Source organism: Ammospiza nelsoni, chromosome 5 (genome assembly GCF_027579445.1).
Source record: "Ammospiza nelsoni isolate bAmmNel1 chromosome 5, bAmmNel1.pri, whole genome shotgun sequence".
Classification (NCBI taxonomy): domain Eukaryota; kingdom Metazoa; phylum Chordata; class Aves; order Passeriformes; family Passerellidae; genus Ammospiza; species Ammospiza nelsoni.
The window spans coordinates 25,140,362-25,153,859 of record NC_080637.1 but is presented as its reverse complement, the minus strand read 5'-3'; positions in this window follow the sequence as shown (position 1 = coordinate 25,153,859).

Genomic DNA, 13,498 nt, shown 5'->3' with positions numbered 1-13,498 from the left:
CAAAATGCAACTTGTAAATAATTTTTCTCTTGGCAAGCTCTCCTGCACTAACGGTTTACATATTGTTCTGATTAAGCAAGCTAAACATGGTACTAAGTATGCAGACGTGTTTCAACTCATGATGACAGCTTGTGTATGATTTACAGCACTGGCTGCTAAAGGCAGTTGTTCTGGTTCAATATTCCTATTTATTTATGCCAGCATTTTGCTGTAAACAAAGGCATTTATGTATCAGATGGCTACTGACAAAGAGTTTTTTTGAAAGCTCAGTGCCAAGAAATGTGCAGACATATATCCACAGTTTAAATAAGTATTCTGGCATTCTTTATACATTTTTGGACTGAAATGAAACTGAAGAGAGATGTTTCTATAGGAATTCAGCAGTTCATTTTGTCTGATTCTCTTTCCTTCTTAAATTTATCTTTAAATATAAATTCAATGCCAACCCAACAGGCTGATAATATCCTAAACATGAAAACAATACAAAGTGATGGGTAAAAAGTCTCCACAGCACAATTCATACAGGGAAGCATGCCATCTCCAAATACTTCCTTTAAGTCAGAATTAATATGATAAGAATTTTATTTCCTTATATTCACAGTGGATCTCAGCTGTAATATTATTCTCTTACTACCAATTCAGACCTATACATAAACTGACTGACAGTTGGTGTTAATACCCTTGTGAAGCAAAGTTCAAAATCCTTCTAATCCTTAGGGAAAACCTAACAGAGTGACCAGAAGGCAATTTCTGATTTGCAGAGGCAGAACGGGTATCTTCCACTAACAATTAATGTCAATGACAAAGCCTACTTTTTTTTTAATGCAAATATTTGTAATACTTTCAGCAAATGTGATGAAGGTGGACTCTGTCTCAAGTTCTCCATAGGTATTGGATCTTGGACCTCTGGTGGTTACACATGGCCTAATACATCTAGTATTTCCCAGGCAAAGAAGTTTCTATACACATAGACTTTTCTCTTTTCTAGGCTGGTAATTGTAAAACTTAACCCATACTTCAGTAAGAAAGTCACTGATGAATACCTGACCTGATCCTGCCAAAATACAATTATGTTTTTCCCTACCCAGTACCATTTTCATTTGAGCTTTTTAATTTGCAAACTTCTCTCTCCTTTTTTTATTTTACAAAATGCAGACATGTCTCCAGACCACACACGTTCTCCACAGCAACTTGAGAGAGGGCCTACCTTCTCCTCTGGATAAAGGGAATTTATACATGATGGCTGTCTTCTCAGAAGCCACCCTTGAACATTGACAGTGACAGTCTTCCCCAGAAATCTCCACCAGAGCCATGGTGGGGTCTAACATTCCGAGAAACATCCTCCTGAAGAAGCAACATAGAAGCCCTTGTGGGGACCAAGATGTGGAGAAATAACCTCCCAAAAGAGGTAACACAGGATAACAGTTTGGTCAGCAAACAACTGTTTAACTGCTTTTAAACAACATCATCTATAAATCTGCCATGCTGACCAGGTATGTTTTGCCCTATGTAAATTTAAAATAAAACCTAAACTCCAAAAAAAACCCCGAAACCTAAAACCTTGGAAATCACAGATTCAGGCTCACAGAAAGCTGTAGCTACTATTGAGAGCAGGTAAGGGGTCTGCAGAACAAGGACACTTCCAGAGATCATACAATCCTTTCTTATTTTCTTAATTTATAGTAATAGCCAAGCCAGAGTCCAGGAAAAGATGAACTAAAAATATTGAGGTCATGGGTCTATTTAATGCAGCAGTTAACAGCAATGGATTTATGAGATAAAATAAGGGGCACATACTCTGGGTCATGAGCTGAAGAAAATGCTGCTCTCTGTGTCAGCATGGCAGCTGTGTCCAGCTCTGCTGCAGCCCTTCCCCATCACTTTCTAGGCTGGGATGTTTCCCCAGACAGGGAAGGATTGGGCCCTCGGCCTCTGGCATCGCTTTGCAGCCCCTGCTCCAGAGCAGTCGTGGCTCTGCTCTGCTCTGCCCCAGGAGATGGGCCTGAGCTACACAGCCTATTGGGCAGACACTTGTACTTAATGTATTTCTTATCCCTGATGCACACCAAAGGCAGCACAGCCCAGTGAACACACTGAGAATGGGGAAAACCGGATTCTGCGTATGACCACTCTGTCTCTCTGGATTCATTCCCTGTCCCTTCAGTACAAATGAATAATGAATCTGGTCTTTCTTTCCCCTTCTGTAAGCCCTAGCAGTAATGATAGCCCTCAGGCTACAATGATCCATGTGGAACTATTGTAAATGATGGTGAAATTAACTGCACTGAATGTCCACCAGGATTTCAAAACAAAAATGACCTCCTCATGCAGAAGGAGATGAAGAAGGTTTCTTAACATCACCTTCCTTCTACATAATGGAAAGACACTTGCAGCCACTAGGCTCAGAGAACTATGCTAACTTCTCAGTCCCATAGGATTACCACTACTCAGGGAAGGAAGGATTTACCTGTCCACAACGAGTCAAGAATGTGCTCACTGCAGGAAAGCTCCAAGATTAGTGACCATGCTCTTCTACAAGCCAGTGGTTTTACTCTCAGTGTTGTCTTCTCCGATTTCAAAAATCTACTTGTTTCTTCATTTGAACACCTAAATTTAAACGCACAAGTTGGTGAACTGAATAATTCAGTTCACCTCGGTAGTGATGAAACAACAGTGTCTCACCAGGGGCCAGCAGCTCCAGTAAGGTAGGCCAGGAGCCTCACAATATGCATCAGCCTACCAGAGCCTGGTCAGGGTGTCTGGCTCTGCAAAAGCCTTACAGTAGGAGTATCACGGTTCAGGTTTTGTTCTATTAAAGATTTGACCACAAGTATCCTAGAAATTATGAGTGCATGATTTCTACTGCTTATCACCTGCACAGTTTTTTGTGCTTAGACAAACAGAATGCCGAGAGGCAACATCGGGCAGAGAGTATTCCACACTCACTCTGGAAATTTGGGAACAGTGAGGGAGATAGAGCTGGAAATTGAAAATAAGGCTCTTTAAAATCTTTGAGAAAAAGATGGTTTTGGTCACTGAGCAAGCAATTTGGAATCATAAAAGGAATACTGAGAACATCTTTACTTTTTAAAATCCTGAGTGTGGTCTCACAGGACTGTAAATAAGTAGTAACTCCTGTGAGATTTCCAGCTGCACTACAGTGGAAGTAGTATAAGTGAAATCAGAATCCAGACCTACACTAACATTTTAATAATCCCAATAAGATATTGGGGGGAGTACGTACTCGCACTGTAACTCCACTATCAGTTTGTTAGTAGGAAATAGACCTTACCTTGAATTCTCTCATCATAGCCTGAACAGTATGATTATGGCCCCATAACATTTCCTTACAGTGCTTTCTTGCTCAGTTCACAGTATTTTCTGATAGAGTATTCTGGCTTCTTTTTGTCTCCCAATTTTGGCCATGTTGTGTCATCCTACCACTGCTAATTCAAACCCCTTTTTGTTTCCCCCCCACCATCGCACAGTGTCTCCTCTGTTTAACAGCAATCTCTTCCCTTATTCTGACTGCCTTCAGCATGTTACTGTCAATGATTTGTTGCAGTATGTTCTTCTTTACCTCCCACATTCCCCACCCTGTGCTAAGAAGATTCCCTCCACCTGTCTTCCCCTACCATCCTTAGAAATCAGAAAATTCTCTCTATTCCATGGATCTTTATATTCCCTTATAGCTGACATCAATTTGCTTTGCTGTGCTTTCTTCAAATACAATTTGCCTTGATCATGGGGATGGGGTTGTGTTTGCATTTTGTTCAGTTTGCTTCACAGCCTTTGCTTTTATTAACATAACATTATGTGAGTTGGATAGTGTTGTGCCTTATCTGTGTAGGAAGTATAAGGAAAGCAACATCATCCAAGCATTGAAAACAGTAAGAACATGGTAAACAAAGAAGTTTGATAGGGGTTTTCTTCATAATAAGGTTACAGTAAAATGATGACTACCATAGTTAATATCCCACTTTTTATTAAAAGAAAAATGCACAAGAAAGTGGAAGTAGTTATACACCAGAACTTTACTGTCAACTTCTAGGGAAAAAAAAGCCTTTAAATCCCCCCCCCCCAAAAAAAAAGGAACAGAAATGACTGTAAAATGGTTCACATTTGCAATTATGGCATCTAAGTATATACCAGATCCTAGGTGTGCTCATGAGAGTCTGAAGTTTCGTGATGCCTTTCTCTCGATAGTATGGCCCTTTTTTACGGGGGCATATTGTCTTATCTGGTCAAATTTTCAACCTTTTGGAAGCCAAGGTGAAAGCTCAAACTTCTCTGCTAAAGAATATCCATTGTGTATTAAAATATCCAGGATGATTCATTCAGTCAACCCAACATCTACTCATCAGCAGGAGAACAAGCTAAGGAGGCACTATATCTTTCCCTAGCACGCCGCTCAAAATGAGGCATTCCGACCGAAAAGGCAGAATTGTTCCTTTGAGTCGAATAATTACGGGGCGCGGGGCCGGCAAAGCTGGGACGAGAGAGACCTCTAGCGGCGGCAGCGCCGCGCCGGCCCGGCACGCCTCCCCCTGCCCCGCACCGACCCGCACGGCACGGCACGGCACGGCACGGCACCGCTGCGAACCGAACCGCACCGCACGGCACCGCTGCGAACCGAACCCAACCGCACGTACCACCCGCACCGCACAGCACAGCACCGAACCGCACCGCCCCGCACCGCACAGCTCCACACGGAACTGCACCGCTCCCACCGCCCCGCATCTACCGCACCGCACACACCAAACGCGCTGCTCCCCACTGCCCCGCACCTCCCCACACCACACCGATCCCACCGCACCGCATCGCTCCGCACAGCTCCGCACGAAACTGCACCGCTCCCGCCGCCCCGCACCGCACACACCAAACGCGCTGCTTCGCACTGCTCCGCACTGCCCCGCACAGCTCCACACCGCACCGCACTGCCCCGCACCGCTCCCGCCGCCCCGCACCGCACAGCTCCACACGGAACTGCACCGCTCACACCGCCCCGCCCCGCACACACCAAACGCGCTGCTCCCCACCGCCCCGCACCGCTCCGCACTGCCCCGCAGCGCCGCTGCCCTCCCAGCCGCCCCGCACCGCACCGCGCCCCGCAGCGCCCCGCGCCAGTCCCCGCCCTGCCCGCAGCGGAGCCGCGTGGCCCCGCGCCCCGCACCGCGCCCGCCGCACCCCCGGGCTCTGCCCCGTGCGGAGGGGCCGCGGTCCTCTGCGGGAATGGCCGCCGGCACCCCGCTGCTAAAGGGACAAAGGGGCCTTTCTCTCCGTTCCAGGCTTTAATTTACCGCGTTCTGCAGCAGTGCGCTGTGGGATGTGACGCTAGAAACTAAAGTTGCTATAAATCCCATGTGATTTTTTGAAAATATAAAATATTTCAAGTCAGAGAAAACTTGGGTAGTTTCACTGCTCCTGTTACTTGAGACCCCTGACCTACTTAAGTGAGGAATTTGGAAAAATACAGGTGATACAACTTAGGTTCTCCCCAATAAGAAGGTGCTGTCACACCTTAGTAATTCCATATATTTATGTCCCGTTGCTTTACTTGTTTATGGGAGGTATCTTTTTTTATTTTCAACTTCTTTTTCATCTTAGCAGCCCAGATGACAACTATTTGTCTCAAGGCATTTGCAGCTACAGTCACCATTGAAAGTCTCATCTCACAAAGTCTTCTTTCTTCTGGATGTACTGATCCTGTTGCTGCCATGTCTGTGAGCATGGTGTTGTGTCCATGGGACAGCTCAGCTGTCATGCCCAATGCAGAGTTGGCACAATTAGGCCCAAAGTGTGTGAAATCTAGGAAAATGTTAATAATATTAATCAGAGCTATTTTTTTGTTTTAATAAGCAGATTCAAAATAATGCAAGGGCAGAGAGAGAGGGGACATGCACTGTGTATTAAGTGCAGGTTATCAAAAAGAAACTTGTCTCTGGATTATGTACAGTTTCACTTGACTGAAGCTTCATGGAAGATTAAGCTTCTTTTGTTCTCTGTGCTGTTTCACATAGATCAGTTGATGATGTGCAGAATAATTTTAACCACATATTAAACAGTGGTTAATCTAAGATAAGGAGATGAGCAAATATGAAGAGTGAATAGTGTTTTTAGTGTTAATGCTAATTAGAGAAGGAGCAAGCAGTTAATCAGAAATTTAAACTCTTTGTGCAGGGTTCTCAAAAATAAAGGTTTAAAGAGAAGGCCTGTTTACTATCACAGTGTTTACCAGCCAGTCTGCCATTGGTACACATAATTTATAAAGGAATCAATCACTCCTCTCTGATTATGGAGAATAATAACACTGAAGGGACTGATTTCTGGAGCTGTTGCAGACATGGAAAATACAATAGGCAGAAGGTGTTAAAATCCAGGACACTGTGTCAAAGAGTTTTGAGTATTAAGCTATTTGGGTAGCATTTTTGACAGGAAAAGGAGGTGGAGCAGTGGAGTTCTGCAGCATATAAAAATAACACATTGTATTCTCCCTAATTTATGATATTTCCAAAATATTACACTTCAGACTTTTGCTGGCTTCACAGGAGACCTCTTCAGTGCCTTTTCTCTTGTAAAGATTTAATTGATCTCTTTTGAGGCTAGGAGAGATCTAACATTTTGCAGATCTATTTTTATTTTCAGCTTTTGCCTTAATCCCCTTCATACACCTTTAATATCTTCATTTGAATTAATTAAGCTGTCCTCAGATAGATGAAGATGATGTGATTTCTCGACCCCATTCACCACACAGGTTATTCACAGTTCTTTCATGAATTTTACCCACAGTTCTCAGCCATTTGCCAAGATAACCCACTTGTTACTTGTGTGTAGGTATTTCAGCAAGCCCTTGAATCGGACAGCCGGCACTTTGGAATTTGCAATGAGAGCATTTATCTTTTTCAATAGATTCCATTTTAGTAACGTAAAGTTTTTTCATATAGCTTTGTTTTCTAAGTGACATTAATACATCAAGGAAACAAGTACATAGTGGTTTGGGTTAGCAAGGACATTAAAAAGGGAGTAAAACCTCAACTTTTTCTAACTTTCTTTTTTCTCTTTTCTTTTGGAAGACAAAAGACAAGTCAATGGTATAGTTTATATGCTGTATTATCTCCTCTCAGCCACCTGGTTTTGTGTTTGGATCACATTTACTTTTATATGGTGTATCTTCAATTTTCAATTTTCATCCTTCAAATGTTTATTGCATGAAAACAAGTCTTATCAATCAGTTTCTTGAATATATTGCTTATGGCAGAAGAACTACAGAGTCTACGTTAGTGAATAACTTCATCATCTTTGCCTCATCATCTCTGATCAGATAGGTGTCTGGGCTACTTTTCCCCTGTAGGTGGACTCCTCTCTAAATATTATTTAGAGTATTGCTGGAGGTGGTCTACTGCAGAAATTTATTTGGCATTGCAATCTTTGTGCATAAAATATGTGCTGATCTTTTAAACATGAAAAGATTCATTGCTAGTCCTGCAAAAATGTTTAAAAATCAAGGAAAGATACTATACTGGGGAGGAGCAGGAGGAAAATGGTTAACCAAGTGTAATTTACCAATCATTCCAACAAAGAGGCACATGGTTTCAATTTTCTTACTGAAATTGAATTACTCGTTTAGAACAGGTTGGCAGGGTAAAACCGTTTCATATGTAGCCTTCCAATACTCCCTCCCTTTCTTTTTCATCTCCAAGTACATGTGGCAAGTTCAGAGATTGTTTTCTGGAATTTAGGAATCCCAAACCAACGGATTCTCTCACTGTGCTATTTTTCACACTTTTAATTTTCATTTTCTGATAACGCAAACAGGTAGAACTTTGTAAACTTAAAATAACAGAGATAATTTTTTGAGTGCTTACTTTTTGAGTGCATTTTTCTTAAATATCTATAAAGCCAAACACTCTGTTCTTACGTCCCGAAATGAGAGCAATTTGGAAGGAAGTATACTTTTGGGGGAAATAGGTTAACCGTGTACATCATCATTACTTGAATTGTCAGGGAAAACACCTAGAAAATATTTTTATCCTTTTTATCACTATTAAAACCACCAGGCACAAATATTCCAGCGTAAACATGAAAGAATGCCTCAGTAATCATTAAATTTATGTTAGTGTTATTGCGCACCTAAAAATATCTTTAAACATCTGGGCAATATTTTGTGCCATTCCCAAACCTCTGCTTCTCTGTCTCCCTGGTCTGTATGTGCTTCACATGCTTGCACCACAGAAGGGAGACATTTGCTTGCAAGGTGTGTGTGGCTGTTTCTGAGGGTATTGCTGTTGAACTTCACTACAGACTCTACAGAGCTTCACTCAAGTGGACCTGGTTTTTCTTACACCTGAGCCCACTGTTGGATTTCCTGCTAAAAAGCCTGAAGAGTGGCTACCAACAGCTGAAATGTGGCTTCATCTCAAATTCCTGTAGCTGTTTTGCAAACAAGGTTATGCCAACACACACCGTTTCCCCTCATGAGCATGTACACACCTTCCAAATTCATGGTGGTCCTCAGACACTCGGAGCCCTTGTGGAAATCCATGTCCTCCTTCTCTTGGCATTGTTGGTCTAGCTATGGCTTGCAATAAATTTTGTGGAGAGGCAAGCTGGAAGGTCCCAGAGGAGAAGGGAGAGGACATGCAGTGAGAGTGAACTAATAGTGACAGCTGAGAAAAGACCTCCCAGCTGGATCTACAGAACCACAGAATCACAGAACCATTGAACAGGCTGAGTTGGAGGGGACCCACGATGATCATCGAATCCAGCTCATGGCCCTGCACACGACATCCCCAAAAGTCACACCAAAAGCCATAGAAAGAATAGAAGGAGCAAAGTCCTTACTACACAGGCTTTGTTCCCTTACCTCCCTTACTCATCGTAACAGGAGACGTCATAGAGATGCTGTCTGAGCTTCAGAATACAAAACCAGAATTTTTAATGGAAATAAACAAAATAGACTGAGGAGAAAAATAATATCATGGTTCACAAACAAGAGATTGAAAGCTGAAGAGTTATTTTTCAAATTTATTTTTTATTAATGCCACTCCTTAATATCTATATTAATAGGTTTTTCTTCATAACCTACAGAATGACTGATTAATAATTTTCACTAATTCAGTCTGGGAGTAGGAATCATTATGTCTTGGCAAACAATCACTGGCATGAAAGAAAAACTTTACAGGTGAGGTAATGCATGTGGGAACTGACAATTGGCTCAATTATGTTTTGATAATCCATATAAAACTTGGGAATTACGAATACCACTGTAGAAACTGGGACTGTGAACTAATTTCCAAATGAACAAAAGTGATGAACACTTTTGTGACCAATTAATCTAAGTGTTTTGTTCTAATAGATATTATTATTTTCCCAGGTAGATTTAACAATATGAAAAGATGAACAAAATTACTCTTGTAATAGCATACATCCTTAACCTGATGGATTACATATCTTATTTACTTCATCTAATACTTCATTAACTCAATGAATGCTTCCAAGTTACAAAAATTAATACTTCCCAGGATTAAAGTCTTTTAGACAAAGGATCTGAGAACAAAAATGAGCAAGTACATTGAAACTAAGAGAGAAAATCAGAGAGAAGGGTGAGGAACAGAAGCCATAATGCAGGTTGCTCTCCTACAGCTGGTTCCAAGAGCTGCTGCTGTCAGCCTAATGCGTTGTCTGACTTGGGTTTGTCTACTCCTAATTTTTTTAAGTGTTAGGAAGTAATTTTAGCCTTAGCTACAAGACTGCATTTCTGGACAATCCTGACAACGACTATTATTTCTGTTGATTTCTGTAGACATCTGCAATTATTGAAAAATTCATGGATCTTTATACTGGCATATTTAATTTTTTTCCTGTATTATAAAGCTTCCCCTGTGGTAACAGAAAACAAAATTATTCATAAATATAAATTATGGAGTATTTTAGTGAAACTCAGAAACCTTAGTTATATATACACTTTCAAAACCTTGAAGAGGATATTCTCCCTAAAGGTGGAATGAGTACTTATTTTTTAACAAAAAGCATTTTCAGCAGCACTTTCTAAATTTAAATACACTCTATAATAAATTTGAACTGTGATGTGTGCAAATGTAAATAGAATTTCATGTCATAAAAAACTGTCTTTGGTTCATGAAAAGTCCTGTTCATGAATGAGAAGATACAGACAAATGAAATGCTGAAATGGAAGCATGAGCAATTCAAAATCTGCCTTTCAGACTGACCCACAGACACAGAGTTCTGCTCTGAGACCCTTAGAGGGAAATTTGCCACTTGTCATATTACAATCATGAGTACTCTTTATTTTCCAGCTTTTACTGAACATGTTGAAGACACTCATGAGCTGTTTTGGCAGATACTTATTGATGCAGTTTAAGTCTTCTGTTAGCTATAGTCTTTAGTCATTTTAGTACACTGAGAACTAATATCCAAGTCTGTCAGTCCCATTTTGCATTACAAATCATTTGTAGTTTTATAACTGTCATTTCCAAGGACATCTGGAAAAGATGGATTTATGAAAGGTTATCGTGCATTCTAAGGAGGCCAGGAATTAGCATGACTTTGTAAAGGTTCTTGTAAATTGAGCAGCAGCCATCACTGACAATAAGCTGTTTTCTGCTCCAGTCAAGTATCTTTATTTAAATATTAAGGAAGAGGTGTGACCTTTGGCCTTAAAGATGACTATGATACAGCAATAGCACAATCTATTAGCTGTCAATGAAGTATTATGGCCCTGGCTCTCTCAAGACACCTATTTGTGGACAGTGTTATAATAACCCTTCCATTAGGCATCCCCAAGGCAAATAACCTTGGCTTTAACAGAGTCAGTTTAAAATTCCTTGGAGTAACATTAAGAGAATATCTGGTTTGTGTCAGTTTGGGATCAACTACCAGCATTAGTCCCATTCTGTAAATTGTAAGTAGCTGTGGATTTATTAGAATTTTTTTATACATGCCCACAGGTAAATATTAAATACAAAGAATGTGAAAACTCCTATTGCTTTCTACTTCCTACATGGAATATATATAGATTAATGGACATCTGACAGGTTGGAGCATTTTAAACAGGATCCATTTTCTACTGTATACATTTAATTTCTTTTGTTGATGAAAATTACACAGTGCCACTAGAATTAAATTGCACTCAAAAAAAAAAAAAAAAGAAATAAAACAGTAAAAGCAATAAAAAGTAGTCTAGATAACATTCCTGTGAGCTGATATGTTCTGCTATATAAATTGTTAGGTACAATAGGATTAGAGTACTATCGAAAAAGCCAAGAAATTTTCACATGCCGTGTCTTGTTTGCCTCTGCTGCATTTTGAAATCAAGGTGTCAGTTTATTTAATACTCAGTGTTCAGATCAAGAGAAAGTGTTTTCAAACTTATATGGGATGTTCAGAACAAGTCTTTTCTTCATGTCTCCTTTGTTGCTTAGACAAAATAAATCTGATTATTCCCCCTCCATAATCAGCTGAACACCTTTAAAAATTACAAGATATTCTACCCATGTATAAATTTGCTAAGGTTGTGCTTTGCACCTTGTGCAAAAGAACATCTCTAAAGTTGCCTTTCCTTGGAGATAACAATCAAGGTAAATTCCATTTAAATATTTTGAAAAATTAGAAGTACATGCAAATAGTAAAAAAAGAAAAAAAAAACCACTAAAAGTCCTATTAACATTTCAAATATTTTGGCCAGTATCCTGGCTATAGTGTTTCTTTTGAATCCAGCTTTAATATCTTACACAAATGGCATTTGAAGCACAAACAACTGAATGTGCTTGCAGTTCTGAAACCAGAAGCTTGTCTGGTTCTGTAAGTATAGCTTCTGTAAAACTTCATGTTCTGTTGATTTTTAGCAGTGGAATATATTTCCTTAGACAGGAATAAAAGCATTCATGTGGTGGGGAACCACATGAGCTGTCCCCCCAGCAAGATTCAGTGCCTGCACGTCACCTCCCTGTCCCCAGAAGAGCTTTGATGGAGCCAAGGCAGTAATGGATCCCCTCCAGCCACAACCCCCAGGAGTCCTCTGCTCAAGGAAGGTTTACACATTGCAGAAGAAGAAAGCACCTGCATTAAAATAACTCAGTGCTAAATTGGCCAGTTCTCTCTGCTAGTTTTGAAGAGTCCCCTCACCACCTGCAGTTCTTGACCTCCTTAGAGGGTTTTACATGAGAAAGACGAAAAAAGGGAAAAAAAACTGTGGAGGCAATAGCCTACCATGCTGTGATCCATCTTCTAATGGGTGCATTGGGATTTATCCCCTTGCCTGACAAAGGCAGACAAGACAACTTGTACGTGGGTCAAGACTGGAAACACTCAGAACTGTCAGTGCAGATTCATGCTACAGCCAAGAATATTTGGCTCTTTTACAAGGGCCATCACTACTCTGGGCAGCATGGCCTTCAGGACTAATATTTTCAGCCTGGGAGCTCTGCTTCCCCCCAAGAGGTTGTGGCATGGTAGACAGTCACTGCAAGACACAGAAGATCCTGAATCAGACTGGACAATTCAAAAACGTCCAGCAGGTATTTTGACCCTGACATTCTCAGAGTTAAAAGCCGCAGGTCCAAAAAGTACAGCACAGTGAAAGATGCACTCACCTTTCTTGTGACTCTGACAAGCTTATCACAAGCCAGTGTTAGGGAGCTCCACACAGTTACAAAGCAAACAGTTAAGTTGAGGATTGCAGCAGTTGTTTTCAAGTGCTCAGTTCTCACATATTGCACACCATGAAGGCAATTTTCACTCTCAATAAAGGGCACTTGACTTTTGGTTCATTCTCCCTTTAGCACTCCTCTTACACTGATATTGGACACAAAGCCATTTTCTTTCATAGGGCAATACATGGCAGAATCTAGGATGTAATTTAAGGGGCTCTATTGATATCATAAATTACAACAAGTCTGCTGAAGCAGTTTATGAATGGCAGTAAAAACCTGAAACTGAACTACATCATTAGAATCATCCATTGCATACATGTATTATTATTTATAATACAGATCTAAGTATCCCTGCATTTTATAGACAAAGGAGATAAAACAGGACCTTGCACTAAATGGGAACAGGCCTTCCACAGCCTTCTTGATGGCAGATGTGCTCTAATAATGGAATAGAAAAGTGATGTAACTTTATGAAGTTACTTCATGAATGAGAAAAGAATCAAGTCTTGGAAAGTGTGATGCTGCTGCAAGGTTTTATATAAGATCAGTTCCTTGTGCTGCTCTCTGAGTAACATCTTATCTCATATCAGCAGACTGAATTTGTGGGGAACACTTAGGACCTTAATTATTTCTGTACACAAGATCTGTGTCCATATTTTTCCATATATTCCAGAAGTCTGGTTTGGCTGCAAACCACATCACTGTCTCTGTTTCTACTTTTACATTATTTGGCTGCTACTGGCATCTAGCATAAACACTTTTACCATACAGTTAAGCAAAGAAAGAAAGCAAATTAAAAAGCTACCATCCCACTGAATGAATAGTCC